Source organism: Malus sylvestris, chromosome 9 (assembly GCF_916048215.2).
Source record: "Malus sylvestris chromosome 9, drMalSylv7.2, whole genome shotgun sequence".
Classification (NCBI taxonomy): domain Eukaryota; kingdom Viridiplantae; phylum Streptophyta; class Magnoliopsida; order Rosales; family Rosaceae; genus Malus; species Malus sylvestris.
Window position 1 is genome coordinate 25,796,154 of NC_062268.1, and position 19,012 is coordinate 25,815,165.

At 40.7% G+C, this 19,012-nt stretch overlaps 1 long non-coding RNA gene and 1 pseudogene across 1 annotated transcript; both read right to left on the minus strand.

Annotated features, from left to right (window-relative positions):
• Positions 1–384: 384 nt before the first annotated feature.
• LOC126583121 (uncharacterized) lies at positions 385–669 on the minus strand. Its single transcript, XR_007609677.1, has 2 exons — positions 603–669; positions 385–421 (listed from the first exon to the last, which is right to left on the minus strand). It is a non-coding gene; the product is annotated as an uncharacterized LOC126583121 (long non-coding RNA).
• Positions 670–3,034: 2,365 nt separating this feature from the next.
• LOC126634094 (calvin cycle protein CP12-1, chloroplastic-like) lies at positions 3,035–3,439 on the minus strand (annotated as a pseudogene).
• Between the last annotated feature and the right edge of the window lie 15,573 nt (positions 3,440–19,012).

Sequence of the window (19,012 nt, forward strand, 5' to 3'; positions counted from 1 at the left end):
TTCTGTAAATGAAGCTTTCGAAGTTGGAGCTTTTGTAAATGAAGCTTTGGAAGCTGATTGACATAAGTGATGCTCATGAATGTTTATGTTTCATTGACATGAGTGATGCTCATGAATGTTTATGTTGATTGACATGAGTGATGCTCATGAATGTTTATGTATGATTGTCATGAGTGATGCTCATGAATGTTTATGTATGAATGACATGAGTAATGCTCATGTATAATTTGATGTACTAGGCGTACTTTTGATCACCTGGTTGGTGGCAGGAAGGAGAGTACGGGTTGTACATTTCATCACCTGGTTGGTAGCATGAATGGCTAGTTGCCAAATTAGAGTACGGGTTGTACATCTCATCACCTGGTTGGTGGCATGAATGGCTAGTTGCCAAAATTAGAGTACGTGTTGTACATCTCATCACCTGGTTGGTGGCATGAATGGCTAGTTGCCAAAATTAAAGTACGTGTTGTACATCTCATCACCTGGTTGGTGGCAAGAATGGCTAGTTGTCAAATTAGAGTACGGGTTGTACATTTCATCACCTGGTTGGTGGCATGAATGGCTAGTTGCCAAATTAGAGTACGGGTTGTACATCTCATCACCTGGTTGGTGGCATGAATGGCTAGTTGCCAAAATTAGAGTACGTGTTGTACATCTCATCACCTGGTTTGTGGCATGAATGGCTAGTTGCCAAAATTAGAGTACGTGTTGTACATTTCATCACCTGGTTGGTGGCAAGAATGGCTAGTTGTCAAATTAGAGTACGGGTTGTACATTTCATCACCTGGTTGATGGCATGAATGGCTAGTTGCCAAAATTAGAGTACGGGTTGTACATTTCATCACCGGGTTAGTGGTAATAGCGGCGGGTTGCCGAATAATTGTGGAGTACTGGGCGTACTTTTGATGGCCTGATTAAAGCTTTTTTGGGCTTATGGGCCTTCGCCCTCCACAGCCTGCCAGCCCATTTATTTTGGGCTTTGTCGTTTTTTTTTTTTTTTTTTTTTTTACCCTCTGATGGGGTTTATACAGATATTTCCGAAAGATACAAAAAAAATAAATTACATCATTCAAAAATAAATAAAGCAGTCGTTGGTGCTTTGCTTTTGCTTTTGTTTTCTGCTTTGCTTTCTCTTTAAAGTGACAACTGCTTGGACACTGATATCCCTGTTGTAATAATTGCAGTGGAGATAATATATATAACAGGTGAGTGCATGGTTGGAGTTCGTGGAAGACCCGTTGGTGGTGCCCGTGCCACTGCTAGTGGATGATTGCCTTTGCCTGTTTTTTTATGATGGTGTCTCTTTCTTTTTCTCTTTTTGCTTTTGCTTTTTCCTTTTATTATTCTGTTGTTGCTCCACTAACTCCCTGTCTGATCGAGAAAAAAGTCGCCGGTTGATTTCAGGATTTGCAGTTGCAAACTACGGCCGAGGTAGTTGAGGGTGAGGACGGTAATCAGGCTTGAATTGCTGGTGGCATATCTCACAAACTGTGTCTTCTTTTTCATTACACCACCTTTGTACACATCTTCTGTAGGCATACCTTAAGCTGCCACAACAAGAGCACGACGTCTCCATGTTTGAATCCTGATCTTCATCCTGGCATATCCTGCATTCTGCTAGCTTTCCACGAGGGGAGGAGACATCTTTAAAATCAATTTTTTGAAAAGAGACATCGATTTTTTCATCTTCGAGCGCTGAGCTTCTTGGCGGTCGTCTCAGGCACGGCCTTTCTCTTTGTTATGTTCTTCTCGAACTTCTCCACCTTCACTTGCATAATAATTTTCAGCAAATGTGCTTTTGTAAACGTACAGAGGCAAATCCATAGCGGGTTGACTCAGTGATCGGGTAGAACTCAGTGGTCGACTCAGCTCTTCTCTCCATCCAAGCCCAGATACTCCAGAGCTCTCGTCCCACTGTCAACAGTATGATAGCGAAACCAGGGAGAGACTTGATGAGGTCGAAGCTCTCGACGGTGGAGAGGGGCTCGAGCCAGAGATGACCACTGTGACCGGAGAACCCGACCTGGAACGAGAGCCCGTTCGCGATTTCCTGAGCTTTCTGCTTGGCCAGTAGGTCTTCCAGTATATTCCTCCCTTTTATGAACAATAGATTTAATCCTCTTTTGCTCCTGAACTGAAGTCGTCTTAGGAAATGTCTCAGTTTCGATAGGAAACTGTGATTTGTTTCCTTCCGCTTCTTTGGCCATAGGTTGCAGCTGGACTGGTCCTGGATTTGGCAGTGGAGATTTATTAGCAACAGGCAGGGGAGGTCTAAGAATTTTGACTCTCTACTTCTTAACTATCACCCACTTATCTTGCAGATCAGGATCATCATCGGAGTTTGAAGACTCAATTAGACCATCAGTGGAGGTATTATTCTTATGTTGGGCAACCCCAAGCTGTGTTTGCCTTTTCTTTGCCATCATCAGAGAACGAGTAGGAAGCTGGAGGAGGAGGAGGCATGATGGGTCGGTGGATCTCAGAATCTCAGATTAAACGGGTTTGGGTCGGGTGCGCAAACCGGGAGTTGGCGAGTTTTTTTTTTTTTTTTTTTTTTTTTTTTGGTAGAGGCTAGGCAGTGCTCAGAGCAGAGAGAGAGACAGAGACGTTGGTTGTCAGGGTTTTCTCCTTCTTCCTTTTTCTGAACTGTGGACTTAGATGATTCATCTGTATTATCTGAATGAGCAAGTATTCCCACCGAAACAGCACCAAACCATTTCACATTCTGCAACTCATCAACTCGTCGGATAAGTAACTGTCGGGAACGTGAACCGGGTCATGGAGCGGGTCAGAGCTTGGAGAGTCCGGGTTCGGTGACGAGGAGTGGTAGTGCGCCACCGAGTCATTGTGCCCGACTCGGGTCAGGCCAGGCCAAGGATCAGCGAGCGAAGGGGCGAGCTGAACGCTGCATCACACTTGTGCGGTCTGCTCCTCCATCTCAAAAATCTCTCTCCCTAACCTCGTGTGGGGACTGACGGCGTCGCCGGGGCGTCTCAAAGCCAGGCCAAGGCATAGGCAGATTGAGATCCACCCATTAGTTGTTGTAAGTACGACACTCATCGGTTTCAGGGTTGTCCTTACATAATGTCTCCAAGGGGTTGGAACTTTCCTCATTGGCACGTTTGTGGCTGGCGGCAGCGCTCAGCGCCTCCACCTTGTCCCACGTCACTACGCACTCCCCTTTTACCGGGTCGTCTGAGCACTTCTCTTCGGCGATCTTGATGTTTTCCGCCACCTTTTCCGACAGTTTATCCGGTGCTGCGCTTACTGGCCTTACCAAGGTCATGCGGCGGCCAATGGAAGAGTAGTTTCTCTAGGTGGGGATGTTGAGTGACTGAAATGTCATCAGTGCCTCTGTTGCTTTTGACAACACCGCCCTTGGGGTGGAGAAGCTCACTTCGGCGAGTGTAGTGGTGGTTGCCATTTCTCATTCTCTTCTTCTTTCTGGTTTCGAAGTGGTGAGGTGATAACAAGTATGAGGTTTAATTGGTGTTTTGTGTGGGTGGGTTTCCGAGAGACTGGCCTTGGAGGAAGGCAGATTTGATGGGAATCAGAGAGTCGCTGCTTGTGAGCGACTTTTTCATAAATTCACCAAGTACAACACCAATAAATAAAACCCAGAGAGAGAGATGGAGGGTTTTCTTGCATAAAATGAGTTGGTGGGAGGGGTGGAACTTGTACAGATAATTGCCTAGCCAGAGAGAGATGGTGGTGTCTCTGAGTGTGGGTGTTGGGTTTCTGTAGATTCACGGTGGATGTTGTGAAGTTTTCACTGTGGTGAGATGAAAATTTAAGAGAGAACCGACATAACTTTTCGTGTCGTTTCCCACAGACGGCGCCAAATGTTGATGCACAAAATCGGAGGTCTTGGAACAACGTAAATCCGATCGTGAATCTGCAAGAAACGTAAATGACACAAGATATATCGTGGTTCACCCCAATGTTTGGGCTACGTCCACACTGAATATGTATTTATCTGAGGGAGAGAGCTCTGAGAGTGGGAGCTTGATAGACGCATATTTATGCGACTTAGTTAACTAGTTTTCTTGCATTTACGTTATTAGTTCTTAGTTATTTTAGTACTTTAAGCCATTTTCGTGTGTTTGTAGGTCCAAAGGGCTAAGGTAGCAAGAAAGTGCATTTTGGTGCATTTTGGAGCAGTTTTGAGCTTGGAATGGATTACATATGATATGAGCAAGATGGATGGACGAATTTGAAGACAAAAGAGGCTAGGAACATGCTAAAAATCTGGTGAAACAAATACAAGTTGCAAGAAGGGATAAATTTCTAGAAGGATTGGCCAAAACTTCACTCAAAACCATGCATACCCCATAAAATTCATCAATGCCGTGGCCTTCCCTTTGTTTTACTTCCACCAGATTTTTTAGTGATGATGCAATGCCTATCTCACTATGACATTTGAGTGGATGATGTAATGCTTAACTCACCATGACATTTGAGTGGATGATGCAATGCTTAACTCACCATGACATGTGAGTGGATGACTCAATACCTACCCTCACCAACAATTCTCCACCTTGCCATGCCTTACCTACTTCATTCCACCAGATTTTTGCATTAAACATGTCCATCCTCTTCCTATAAATACCATGGCAGCAACCTCATTCAGATCATCCAGAAATTAACCATTCTCCAAGCCTTTCCTTGCCTCTCCTACATATCTAAACCCCTTCCCATCCATTCCTCCAAATAACCAACCCTTCAACATCATTCCAACCTTGTTGTGGCGGCAAGGAGAAGGAGAAAAGCCCTTGGACGCGCTTGCTATCCAACATGGATCGTTGGAACGTTTAGGTGCTTTCTTCCCTTTGTTTTTCAATGGTTAAATTTGTTTATCTTTGTTTTGTAATAATGAGGAACTAAACCCCCCTTGGCTAGGGGGGGATTCAAAACCATGTTTATGCTTGCTATATGATTTGATTACTTCCAATTGCGTTTCTTGAATTGTGAATTCAATTTACTTATCCGTTCGTATAAAAACTAATTTGTGTATGTTGGTTGAGAGTGCACGCTTAATTTTCATGCATGAATTTGACGCTAGAATATAAGGGAGTTTCACCTAATCGTTATGAACTTATATTCACAAGTAGTGAAGGTTGCTAGTCACAATCACGTTAAGTAAATTCTTGGCATAAGTTTCATGCAAATCATAGTAACGAGTGCCTCGTCAATGCTTATGTTTTTCATAGAACTTAATGATTCTTGCTTGTATCTCTATTATGCAATTCATGTAGGGAACTTGTAGGGAGTGTTTTGGGTTGTCGTATGCAATCATCCAATCTAATAACTTGTTGAAAAACTGAGAGTTAATTAGTGCAATTCACGGTTAATTTGGGGCGTTGAGTATTCATAACTTATCGAAGAGCAATTGGAAATCATTTTGTATGCAAGCAAGACATGTGTGGAGAATAACCCCTTAGCTAGCCTTCCATTATCCATTCAACCCAAATTTGTTTAAAATCTATTTAAGTTTTTAGTTTATTCGTTTTTACTTTCAACTTCACCAAACTCAAATCCCCCTTTTACTTTCTTGTTTTAAAATCTTTTGTTTACATTTTTAACTTTGTTTCTTTTTGTTTTTGAGTCAGTTTAGAGGTTTTAGCAAGCCCTCCTAATCCCCGGTTTAGAACGATCCCTACTTACATAATTTGCTACAATTGTCAAAAAGAGGGTTTAATTTGTGTGTCAAGTAATTCTCGCATCAGAGCTTTGAGAGGGGGTGAGAGGGCTTCAGAAGTGGCATCTGAGGGTGAGAATGAGCCCCCTCTAATTGTGAGGATGAGGAGTCCTTTTATAGAATAAGGACTCCTCACTTATTACATATTTGCCCCTTCCCTTATTGCATAATTACATTTGAGTCCCCCGAGTATTTATACGAGGTCTAAATACGAGGCCCTAAATATGGTATAAACAAGGTTGCTTAGGAATGAGCTCTTCCACCTCTTCCAGCCACCCGGCACTCCGCGTTCTCCTTTCTATAAAACTCTTTTCAAATTAAGTCCACTTCTCTACAAATATCAAATAACCAAGCATCATTAATTGCTAGAAGAGAAACAAAACTTCAAATTTTGCTAAAAAGAAACAACCAAGAACCAAGAACCCAATAAACCCAAAAAGTTCACAGACATAAGCAACCAATCAGATACCAAAGAACCCAAGTGGTACAAATAATAAAACATGAATTTCAAAACTTTAAGCATATGATGAAGTGAAAGATAGAAACAAACTTTCAGATTTATACATGCATACATACATACATATACAGTTAGTATATTATTGTAAAGCATAGATGCTAACCTGGTAGAGAAAAACTTGCAGAGAATATGACTTTGTGTTCGTCTGGAAATTGGAGTCAATTATTGGATGCTCTGCCTCCAGAGCTTTCAATAGCACATTAGGAATAAAAAACAACAATTTCACAGATAAATTCAACTAAATTTCTCTGAGGCATTCAAAGAGCAGACCCCAATTTCCCAATTTTGCATCGAGTTTCTTCCATTTCGCACCATCTTTATATCTTGATTCTGACCCAACTGTTGGAATTTGTTAATTTTGAAGAGATGGAAGATGCACCCCCCTTCCAAAAAAAAAAAAACCACAAAAAAAAAACGAAAGCTATGAAAATATCTTGCAGTGGGTTGAGAAAATGATGATACGAGGATGATTTGCTTGGGCTCAATATACATAATATTGTTTTAGGCCGAGCGTAGATCTTTTTCGGCCCAATATTAGATAGGCCGAGTTTAGATTCGTTCTCGGCCCAGAAGTCGTGTACAGGTGTTATTGATATTTAGTCCATGAGTCGCACGGTTAAATTTGGCCATACCATATGGGAAGTTGGAATGTAGACGAATCCTGTTTTGAAAAGGAGTTACGACGAGATCAAGATAATGAGATTGAATAAAGTTTGATAACAAGTTAGGTTCAAAGTCCTATTGGGAATAGGATTGGCTGAGATAAAAGAGTTCTAATTCGAGAAGGATTAGGATTCAATACAGGTTGGCCGCTATAAATAAAGGAGGTTGTACAGCATTCAAGCCCCCTTCAATTCAACACACAATTGCCCTACGCAAATTCTCTCAACAACCTTGAGACTTTTTCTTTTTCTCTTTTCGCCAACACACCTTCAGTTTGGATAAACAGCACTGTGAAGGCAATCGGTGATATCTTTAGTTGGCATAGATAGCACTGTTACCGTAGAACCAGCCAATCTCGCAGCATCTTCAGTCGGCATAGATAGCACTGCGTCGAGGGTGACTGGTTATCTATCCAAGTCTTGGTCAAGACGGATTTTTGAATCTTTGTTGGTCGAGGTCATCTCATTAACCTTCTTGGCGAAGTGAGGTGTTACAGTTTATTGGGCTCAACACATTGTACGTCGAGTTATTTTATGATTGGATACTCTTAAGTAGGATTTAGAGTTCGGCATTCTGACGGTCGAATCACGTTTATTATTAAGACTTATATTCGCTTTGAGTATTTGTGCCCTTACACTTTGGTGTCGATTCGACGTGAGTTTACTTTGACGAATACCATCACTGTGACCGAATCAGACGACGACGATTTGTGAATTTCGTAAGAATAGTAGCCTTATCTTCAGGTTCGAGAACCCAGGAGGCCGATACGTGTTCCTTCCTCGGTCGCAATCGTAAGATGCAGAAGTCAGCCGCTCACACAACGCAACATCAACATATTTTACTCCTCGGTCGAGCTCGACCGACAAGTTGGCACGCCCCGCATTTAACCGAATGACGTAGTTAGCTCATAGATTACTGGGCCTACGTGCCACGTAGGCTTGGTAGTTTTTAGGGTCAACACTTTGGCACACCCAGTGGGACCCGGTGCTAAAACTACGAAGTTCATGCCAATTGAAACACGATCGGTTAAAAAGAAAACAGCTATGAGAAAATCAACAACCGATTTGCCAATTCAGAACATAGGACAAAGTGTATCACATGCACAGAATCCCCTTAGTGCCATGACACCTGAGTCCACAAGCGCGACTTGCCGAGAAAATGAAGTTGGTCTCGGCGATCAGCTTTGCAGTCTAGAAATCCCTAACAAAAACACCTGCATTCTCAATGAAGGGATAGTGGAGGACTGTGATAAGGATGGTGGTCAAGGCTCTGGTCCACCAACAAGATCATTTCTTCGAAGATGACTTGACGAACAGTCTAGGGCGATTGAACAGACGTTTAGTCGAGGAATCGATAAACTGCACGACGTGATACGCAATACCAATAAGGTACAAAACAGATTGCTTGAAATACTAGTTAGCAAGGTCTACGATGACAGGTCATTCAATTTTTCCCGGTAATTGCCACCAATGAATAATCTGTTACCAATAGTACAGGCCGAGCCAATCCCTTCTCGGCTCAAGCCAATTGACTTAGAAAAAAAAAGGATCGAGTAGCAGGACAGATGGACCCGACCAGAGAGTGGAAGTAACGTCCGTCGATATAACCGAGGTCCAGCGGATGATTGATTCGGCCATGAAAAAGGGGCCGAAGTTCTCTATATTCATCCATCCATATCCAGCTTATGTGGAACGGTTTGAATATCTTAAAGGTTTCAAAATTCCAGATTTTAGTCTTTTCGTTGGATAATCATCTTTATCCTCGTTAGAACATGTGGCTCGTTTCACTGCGCAATGCGGTGATGTTAACAGTGATTTTCACAAGCTGCAGTTGTTCAACTTTTCATTGATAGGTTCAGCATTTGCCTGGTATATCAACCTTCCACCTAATTCCATCCAAAGATGGGAGGAATTGGTCGAGAGATTTCACGAACAATTTTATCGGCCAGGGATGGAAATGTCAGCTTCTTCGTTGGCAAGGATGGCTCAAGCATCTGATGAGTCACCAATGGATTATCTTACTAGATTTAAATCGGCCAGGAATTGGTGCTGAGTACCTCTCCCTGAAGTCGAGTTCGTTAGACTTACTTTGAACCGACTCGATGTAGAATACAAAAAGAAATCAACATGTCAAGCAATATGACTATTTGCTCCGAGAAGAGAAGATGGCGAAACCCCCATCTCGAGGGACGATTTACAAAAACCCTACGGTCAATTACGCATCGACCGAAGGCGAGGAGTCTCAGTACGTTAGCGTGGATGCGGTCGAGATAGTAATAGATAAACCATACGTGTGCAAGGCATTGACTCAAATTAATTCCAAGGAGGTCAAAATCCGCTCGGCCACTGAAAAAACAGCAAAGACATCAAAAGTTTATACCTTTGATATCACAAAGGGCGAAGCAATTTTTGATCAATTTCTATCAGCGAAGATCATTAAACTTCAGCCAGGGCATAACATTCCTAAGGCCGAAGAACTTAAAGGAAGGACATATTGCAAATATCATAACTCGACCAAGTATGCCACAAACAATTATGTCATATTTTGTGATGATATCCAAAGTTGGATTGACAAAGGCAAGTTAAAGTTTCCTGAAAAACGCATGACGGTTGACACGGATCCATTCCCTTCGGCGACCGTTCGCATGGTAGACGCCCATTTAACCAAAAGCAAAGGGAAAAAGAAGGTCGAGTTTACCTTAGTACAACACATCCTAAAGCAAAGCTCCCAGCCTCAACTCAACATCGACCTATTTTCCAACGCGCCACCTACCAGCTCTTAGGGCCGGCCATAGTTAAACCCATGTCAAGTTACAATGACGAAGAAAACGGCGGGCCAATTGTACCACATATCCTAAAGAAAGGTTCCCAACCTCGACTCAAGATCGACCTGTTTTCCAATACGCCGCTCATCGAACTCTCAGGACCAGCCATAGTCGAGTCCATGTCAAACTTCAGCGAAGATGAAAATGGTGGTCCGATAGTTCTGTGTAGCAATTGTAAGGCACGCGTCGTATTAACCGAGCCCAAGAGGAAACTGCCTCCGATGCAGATACCGATGTCACAACACCAATCGACGATTACGGTGAAACCTTCAAAGAAACCTAGTGAAGGCTAGCGCCAGAAAGTATTCGATATGCTCGGCCTAAGGAAACAGACAAACGATCCTACATCGATCAGACGGCGTCTTGATTTCGACGCACCGTTTTACAACGAGGATTATTATTCACGTAATTCCAGTAGTTCGAGCTTATCAGCAAATAAAAAAACCTTCAGGCCACTTAAACCACGTGACCAGCATTGGTTTAGCTATAATTCTCCGACCGGCATGTATACCGCGCTCTCTAAATCTTAGAAACGTCGACGTCAGCGTATAGATTGCTTGGCTCGACGGCAAGTGGCCCAGCCTGTTTCAGCCACTAAATGGCAGTCGGAAACGGAGATGATCGGCCAACCCTAACAATCATGGCTGAATTACAAAGGCAGAAGGAAACCAATTGGGACTTCGAAACTACCATTGAAGCAGCCGAGAAGCGCATCAAACTTCTTCTTCGGCCCAGGGAAATGAAAGCTCGTTTCGAGCAATTTAAGAAAGAGACCGAAAGCCAACTGCCCTCGTTACCTTGAAAGACCCACTAATCAGAGTTCGGAGGAATCTGCACCCTCTATTCCTCAGCGAATCATTAAAATATATGAAAGAATTTCACAAGATATATTCCGCCAACGACTTGTATGGGTTGCCCAAGGCCTGCCAAGAAGCTCTTGACCTGGTATTAACTTACCCTGATGCTGGGCAGATCATCCAAAAAACCACTGATCCAGCAATAAAAGCCAGATTCCAGCATATTCGAGAGGCTAGGGTACTCGGCTTCGAGGTCGACCCATACACGGATATTGACACAGACGAAGTTCCTTTTTCTTTTAAAGACCTTCAACACATTCGGTTTAACGACCGATGAGAAAGAACGGGTGACATGTTTAGACGCTTACCTAGACACCAGGAATACCCGGATCGCCTATGAGGAACGAGCTCGCAAAATACGGCAGGAGCAGAGTCCGAAACCAAATGCTTGCAAGCTCGAAAATGACGGTCAAAAGAACACAAAGTCAGATTGCGTGGCACAAGCGCACGAATATGTTGAGACGCATAGCAATCCGGCCGTAAATGCTCCAACACACGATGCTATAATCCTCACCACCCAGGAAGATGACGACCAGGATCCAATGGGCCCTTCAGTCCTTAAAAATATGGAAATCAGCATGGTCCATGTTCTATCGGCCAAATTTCAACAGACTACACACCAACCAAGTTCCTTGGATGGTGATATGGTCGCCGAGGAAGCAACACAAGTTGATTTCGTCACTACGACTGAAGACGAGTCACCAAACGGCGATGATAAATTTAAAACAGCTTTAGACATCTTGTTTCCCCATTCTTCCTCGATTATTCTTCAGCATTTAAAACCGTTGTACGTCTCGGCCCATATTGAAAGTTACCCAATCTCTAAGATTTTCGTCGATTACGGAGCAATGGTCAATATCATGCTTGTATCCGTCATGAAAGCATTACGACGATCCAACGATGAACTCATCCCTTCAGGAATAACCATGAGTAGCTTTGTCGGTGACAAGTCTTAGACCAATGGAGTACTCCCTCTAGAGGTCAACATTGCAAGTCGCAATCACATGACCGCATTTTTTATCGTTGACTCCAAGACCCAATATAATGCTCTGCTTGGTAGGGATTAGATTCATCAAACGAATTGCATTCCTTCTTCTTTATATCAAGTTCTCATTTTTTGGGATGGTAAATCAGTTGTGGTCCACCCAACGGATACTCAGCCGCTTGAAACCAACATGATTCAGGCCCGCTATTATGATGATCACGTCGGCTATATTACCTTACAGGGTTTTAATGAAGATGGACGGCCGACTTGGATCTCAGTCCAGAAGGCCATCGAGGTAGGCACCGAGACTGTCCACCAGGATTCGGCGAGACTCAGTTTGGCCAATTTACTCCCCACCACTAATGATTGACATCAAAAGTGAGAGGCATCGAGCCGCAGTTTCATCCACGATGGAATGTCTGCTGGCCCATTGTTATGATATTTCCAAGCACCCGCATTCGGGCATCAACTTAATCGAATTTTTGGCCGAAGAGGATAACGACCCGGTACTATCGTTGGATAAAGTTCAGGCTGCACCGGCCAAGCTCGACGACAACCGACCCCAAGTTAAAGATCCTCTAGAGGAAATAAATGTTGGAACGGCCGACAATCCTCGACCATTATTTATTAGTGCATTATTACCCCATGCCATGAAAGTTGAACTTCATCAATTGCTTCACGAGTTTAAAGATTATTTTGTTTGGAGTTATCATGAGATGCCGGGTCTCGATTGGACCCTTGTTGAACATAAATTACGTATCAAACCTGGTTGCAAGCCTTTTCGACAACCTCCTCGACGATTCTCGACCGAAGTACAGCTTGGCATAAAAGATGAAATTGTTTGACTATTAAATGCCGAGTTTATAAGAACTGCGCGATACGTCGAATGGTTGGCGAGTATCGTACCGGTGCTAAAGAAAAATAGGGCCCTACGCATTTGCATTGATTTTTGAAATTTGAATCTGGCAACACCCAAATATGCATATCCCATGCCAATTTCAAATTTGCTAATCGACGTCGTGGCTACCCATGATATGCTGTCATTCATGGACGGACATACTGGTTATAACCATATATTTATGGCCGAGGCCGATGTTCATAAAACTGCTTTCTGATGCCTGGGGGCACTTGGAACCTACGAGTGGGTAGTCATGCTATTCGGTCTCAAAAACGCTGGTGCCACGTATCAACGCGCGATGAACACCATTTTCCACGACCTAATCGGCACGACCATAGAAGTGAATATTGATGATGTCGTGGTCAAATTGAAAAGTCGCCGAACGCATATTGATGATCTTCGGCAAGCTTTCCTTTGCATACGTCGACATAACCTTAAGATGAGCGCGGCCAAATGCACCTTTGGTGTGTCGGCCAACAATTTCTTTGGTTTTCTTGTCCACCATCGTGGCATCGAGGTAGACGCAAACAAAGCTCGTGCGATCATTGACGTCCCACCCCCGACGACTAAAAAACAACTCCAGTCCTTGCTTGGGAAAATAAATTTTCTTTGCCACTTCATAGCTAATTCCACTGGCAAAATGATGGCATTCTCTACACTTTTGAAACTTAAGGACTCAGATAAGTTTGAGTGGCATGAAAAACATCGAGCGGCTTTCATGCAAATCAAGGTTGCTCTTGTTGGAAATGTGCCCTAAAGCCAATCATATGATGATACTTTACGGACATTTCACATGTTAAACTAATCTAGTTTACATATAAAGGGCATAAATTATTGTTTGAGCCGTCTCATATAAATGTTATATGCTTAAACGATAAAGTCCAAGGAATATGTGATTGGGAGAATGCAATCTAATGAAGTTAGATTCATGAGACCATTCTTTCGTAGACACATCCTAAACGTTCCTGATCATAGGATTGTCAATTGGGCATTGACAGTCCGTTAAGATCAGTACGTACTATGTCTTCTCTCAGGGAGAGTGACTAGTCTCGAGTCATTGGTGTGTGTGACATCAAGACAAGTACGTAGGTGCTCAGTAGAGAATGAGTTCACTGAACGCGATCAACGAAGAGTTCTCATACTTATGTCACATGAGAACTCATGGTTGGGATAATGCAAAGTAGTCCTTTGACCTGAGTCATCACAGTTGTCTTGTGGTTAAGTCCTTGATCTTTGATTATGTCAAAGTCACCCCCTCGGGGTGCCCACGACATCGTTGGGGTCAAGCCACTTAGCCATGGAGGCAAGTGAATGCGCAACAAGGGATCTCTAACCTTCAAACTGTTTGAGGGAGAATACTCTATGATATGATTTAGAATCTCTGGCCAGAGTATGAATGAGATTTAGAAAAGTCGTTCTAAATCACATTCAAGGTAATCATATAAGCACACGAATCACATTGGATAGTAGACATGAATAAATAAACTATCAAACCAAACAATGTGGTCAAGAGTATTGTATTAGAGAAAGACCGTATTGCATTTGTAATCCCAAACTGAGTAGGTTTTCTCTACCTCTTCTGATTAGCTTGGGTAACCATGATATGCTGCAAGGTGTCACTCATGGTTTGTGGAAGCCCTAAACGTGTATAATCACTAAAGGGAGAATTGAAAGTAAGTTTCAATTCACAATCGATTTGAAATGTTTTTAATCGTCCACTGCCTCGCTAAAAGGAACCTAATGGATCGTACACCATAAGAGGTGGAGATTGGAGATTAAACGGAGATGAGTAAGAATGATTAAATGGTTTAATCATTTATTTATGGCAAGGATTAATTAATATGTTAATTAATCAAATGAATAAGTTCGTTAAAAGACCTCGGGATAGTTTTGGACGTTTAGGCCCAATGGGCTTCGAACGTCAAGCCCATTGACTTAGGTTGTATGACAACTTAATGAATAAAGATTCACAAGGGCATAATAGCCCAATAATATCCCAATGGCCGGCCATGATGTTTAGGGTAGTGAACTTGGACTTATTTACAAGTTTGCCACTCAAATGAATAAAGGTATAAATATGACTTTATAGCTAAAATTCATTAAGGGTTTGTTTTGGAGAAAATTGGAGAGAACATGTCTCTCCATTTCTCTCTAAAGAGGCCGGCCACCTTGGGGGTGCATCTTGCAATCCCACTACTCCAAGGTCACTCATTTCTTCTCCAATCTCTCCTTGGTGAAGAGACTTAGAGGTTCCCTATTTTGGGAACTTGGAGAAACCTATTCATCCATCCAAATCCATAGATTTATTATGCAAGGAATGAAGGCCCTCTCTTTGGGTGATTAGCCTTTGCTTATGCAAAGAGGAATCTACAAAGGTACAATTTCAACTCACTTTGTTTTGAGTTGAGTTTTGGTTCACCAATCTACTAGGCTTTGAATTTCTTGGTTAATGTTTTGTTTTTAAGTGCATGCTAGCATGATTCCGCCTTTAATTGTTAATTGCATGCTTATTGATGTCGCTTAAATGAACATGTTTTCACAAAATAATCCTTCAAGTGGTATCAGAGCCTAGGTCTAGTAGTTGGTGAATCCTTTTGGGTTTTGTAGTTCATAGTTTGTGATTTAAAAGTTGTAATATGTTACAAGCTTTATTCTTGTTTTTTTGAATGTAAATTTTGCTAGAAAATTTGCCATCTCAAATGTTGTAGATGTAGTTCATATGAGCATGAATATTGGAGCTAAAATTTGGTGCCATGACTTTGGGAATTTTCGGCCAATTACAAAGGGTGGATTTTTGGGTTCTTGTTTGACTTGTTAAAAGTGTTTTCAAGTGACTTTTGGAACCCTTATGTACCCTAGTTTGGTTAGATGTTATTTTCCTAAAGTTTGAATGGTTTTGGAATGTTTTTGGGTGAAAAATGTTCATGGAAAATTTTGAGTTTTTTCATGAGTGTTCTTCATTGTTCTTGACATTTTTGCCAAGAACAAAAAAGGTTTGTGTTTTGATTCAAAGTTTTGATTTATTTCATAAAGTTTATGTTTTATGCATTTTCAAATGTTTAAATGTTTTAGATATTTGTTTAAATGGCAATAGAAATAATGGTGGGTGTGAAAGGATTAAAACCCTTTCACACACACCACTTGTGCACTTGCATGCTTTATGTCAAACTACAAATCAACACACACATCACTCCATTTCTTCTTCCAAAACCGGCCCTCCCTCAAGTGGGAGTACTTTTGGAGCTTTTATGCAATTACATAAAGTTTTGATACTTTTGTGTATTTGCACTTTGGCCCAAAAGTTTACGTTTTTACGTTTAGGTCCAAAAACGCTAAAGGACAAATTGTTTTGATCCTTTAATGAAGTTTTTGCATTGATTAAATTTTGGGTTCTAATGTAATTACATGAAGTAGTGGACTTTTGTGTCTTTACAAAGTGACCCCAAAAGTTTTGCAACATAGCCCAAAAGTTGAGGTTAATTGCTTAATGACCCAAATAAGTTGTGGTTATTGCATGATGGCCCAAATTAGGTTGAGAACAAAATTGTTTTGTCTCTTTAAATGAGAATTGGATTTTCATTTTGTTTAGCTCCATTTAAATCAATTTTATGGATACAAAAACCAAATGAAAATGTTGCATTCAATTTAATTAGTTAAAGTGTTAATTAATTAAAGGGTGATTATGAACCTAAGCCTAATATAATTGAGCTATGTGAAAGGCCGTTTCAAATTTGTTTGAACCATGGGAATGTGTAGATTAGATTTTGGTTGTAATTTGATTTGATCAAATGTTGTAAAAGGGCTTAAGCTCTTCTTTACTTTAAAGTAATTTGTTTTATGCAAATGTTGTAATGAGCATAAGCTCACCTTTACTTTGAAGTACTTCTTTCTTGCTTTATTTGATATGCATGAAAATGAAGTAGTTGGGTCCAACGCCCCTAAGACAACACGCCTTAATGTGATTAAACGCGTAACTAAAATCAATCACCATCCCTAGACCGAGATTCAACACAAGGCTCGTGTTGAATCTAAACAAAGGTTCATAATCATCCTAAGGCCCTAAGGCAACTATATAGTCCATCAAATGAATGCAAAGGTTATGTTAGTAGTATCATATACTCTTACTTTAAAAACCGTTTTATAAGCATAGTGGGAGTATTATATACAACTAAAAAACAATGAGATGGACCAATAATTGTAATAGGACCAAAATTGTTTTAATAGAGATTAAAATTGAATATTTGTATGTGATGAGACCTAAAACCCTCAACCAAACCATTATTAAGTTGATAAGCGTGAGAGTGCTTAGAACACTCTTTCGTAGGCCTTCCACCGTGGTGGCTCCAATCGTTTATGACTTGTACACCGGCTTCACCTATCATGGGGGAGTACAAAGTGCATGCTTATACTCAGGAGGAATCCATAAACATATGATGAGGTTAGTGTAGGCAACAAGGATAGCCAACATCGTATCATCGTGAGGCTATTCTTGAACCCCTTCACGAACTAAGCATGGTGGGAATGACTTAACTAAGTGCAATGGAACCAACATCATATCATTGTGAGGTGACATTCTCTAGAGGCCAAATAAGATGGGTACTTGCATTAGTTGCAAATGAGTAAGTGTACTCTCTCATTATTATTAATGCTAGCCAACATCATATCATTGTGAGGTGGGCTTGGTAATAGTGAGTCTCCCATAACCTACTAAGAGTTTCATCCAAAACTCTCGAATTCCAATGAGGGATATGGAATTTGCCAAAAATAGTAGGTGGTGCTATTTGATTTAAAGACCCGAATCAAATGGCTTAAAATCAATCAATTTATATTCGTTATGTATTTGTTTACCAATATATTTGCAAACGCTATCCAACACTTGACAAATAAAAGCCGAAAGTTTAGTTTCCGGACTTAGTACTACAAAACCATAGATTGTCTTTAATGGCTTGTAAATGTACCTAAGTAGTCTCATCCTCACAATCTTCCTATTGATAATGTATCATTAGAAGAATATGTTAGAAAAGTCTATCATAAAGAGGACAACAATTTTAAATGTCATAATTCTTCAATTACAAATTGTTGTATGAAGAAATAGGAGTTGCTTTGAACAACCCTTAGTCAATGCAAACACTTAGTGCTTGTTTCTTTGTTAAATGAACAAAGAACTTAAGAAGAAAGCACAAAGGCATGGACACTTAATGTGCCATGATTCTTCACTTACAAATTGTTGTATGAAGAAATGAGAGTTGCTTTGAACAACTCTTGAAAGTTTGTAATTATATTTAGAACATAATGGTTGGTTGACAAAAATAGTGCATCAACATGGACTTATGATGATTTTGAATCATTGAGTGTTGAAGTGTTAGAACACTTCTAGAGACGGGAACTAGGCAAGGACTTCACCTTTGTGTCCCTATCCTAATCGTTCACTAAGTTTATTGTAAACTATGTAGTGTACAATAAACACATGCTCTCCAAAATGTTTGATGTGTATAACACAATTGAAATAAGTTTCAAGAGAGATAGTGGGAGTTTAGGGACCTTGACTATGGTAGTCAAAGGAGAAGTCAAATGAAGAAAGCGAAATAACTCCAAGGGAACAAACTTTCTTTATGAAAGGATGGACATTGGAAGGGGTATTTGCAAGAAATGTCTTGCAAGTGTCAAGAACACACCTTTCGAAGGTGTTGTAAATTGTTCTTGAATAGTTCAAAACAGTTGGTTCTTCTACTTGAATGTTTGATTCCGTATTAGTAACTATGTTTTACAATTGTTGTAAAAGTGTGGCTAATAAGAAGTAGAAGATTAATGAGAGAAGAGAAAGTACTTCACATTCGGAAAGTGAATAAAATATAGATTTCTGCGAAAGCAGATGGTACTTACTTCCTCATATGAACTACCAAAGAAATTGGAAAAACCAAAGATTGTCTTTACATTCCAATTTTAAGGAATTTAATTCCGTCACTATAGTAGAGATGGATGAATGTTTTGTTTGAAAAAACATTGTTCTTTATTAATCAATGATTGGATTATAGTAATCTAATTGATTGTCTCTATAGTAGAGATGATATGGTAGTGTTAACTGTTTAGAATACAACGATGCTTAAAACCCAAAAGGTTGCAAGGTAGTGACTAGTCCCAACTAAAGTTGTTATTCCTCTAAAAACATAAATTACAAGTTAGTCATAGATGGATACTAAGGATCGTTAGATCCGGATCCAATGCCTTCTTGTTAAAATTATATAGAGGCAAAATGTTTGAATCTTCATTCTTTTGGAAAGAATAAAGAATCACAAAGTTGTTGAGGTTAATTCACTTAGATGTTAGTGGCACTTGTCCACAACATAATACTACTCATGTTGTATGACATTCACCGAAGATCACCCTCGGTTGGACTATAGTTTATTTTAAATAAACACAAGTCCGAATACTTTGCAAAAGGTTTCAAAGAATTCAAGAAATGTAAGTTGATGAGTAAGACGTCTAAAGTATTTACATCCTTAGATTTGATCCAAGGAATGGTAACACTTTAGAATAGTTTTCTTGAAAGATATCAAGGAAAGAAGCATC